This window comes from Nestor notabilis, unplaced genomic scaffold (assembly GCF_000696875.1).
Source record: "Nestor notabilis isolate BGI_N333 unplaced genomic scaffold, ASM69687v1 scaffold25201, whole genome shotgun sequence".
Lineage (NCBI taxonomy): Eukaryota > Metazoa > Chordata > Aves > Psittaciformes > Psittacidae > Nestor > Nestor notabilis.
The window spans coordinates 14,068-14,467 of record NW_009915530.1 but is presented as its reverse complement, the minus strand read 5'-3'; the positions used below and the strand labels follow the sequence as shown (position 1 = coordinate 14,467).

Genomic DNA, 400 nt, shown 5'->3' with positions numbered 1-400 from the left:
CAATCACACTGATCTGAAAACAGAGAAAAGACCTGCTCAGTCTAAAGATAAACCTGTGGATCACCTTCTGTAAGTAGGTTGCATAATTGACAGAGGACTTGCATTAATTCAACAGAACCCCCTCTCTGCATGTTTGGGTTTTTTTTCTCTCCAAGTTTTGAGTCACTGTATTACTGTGTCACTGCCAAATTAGGCATCCTTTTTTGATGCTCATTATCCAGACTGCAAGTAGGGAGGGAGACAGGAAGGCGCAGGAAGAAATCTTACTGGTTTGAGTCACAAAGCTGGCATTGTCTGATTGCTTGGTTGCAAGTTAATGGTAGGAGTTTGATCAAGAATGTAATTCTGATCGCTGAACTGTCATACCTGTTGAAAAAAAGAGGGCTATATCAACAGCAGG

At 41.5% G+C, this 400-nt stretch overlaps 1 protein-coding gene across 1 annotated transcript in view; it reads right to left on the bottom strand.

The window, feature by feature from the left end:
• The window catches only part of UBXN7 (UBX domain protein 7), a gene marked incomplete at both ends in the record, with an annotated part of 14,843 nt that overhangs the window by 3,024 nt on the left and 11,419 nt on the right, over nucleotides 1–400 (bottom strand). The window lies entirely within an intron of this gene.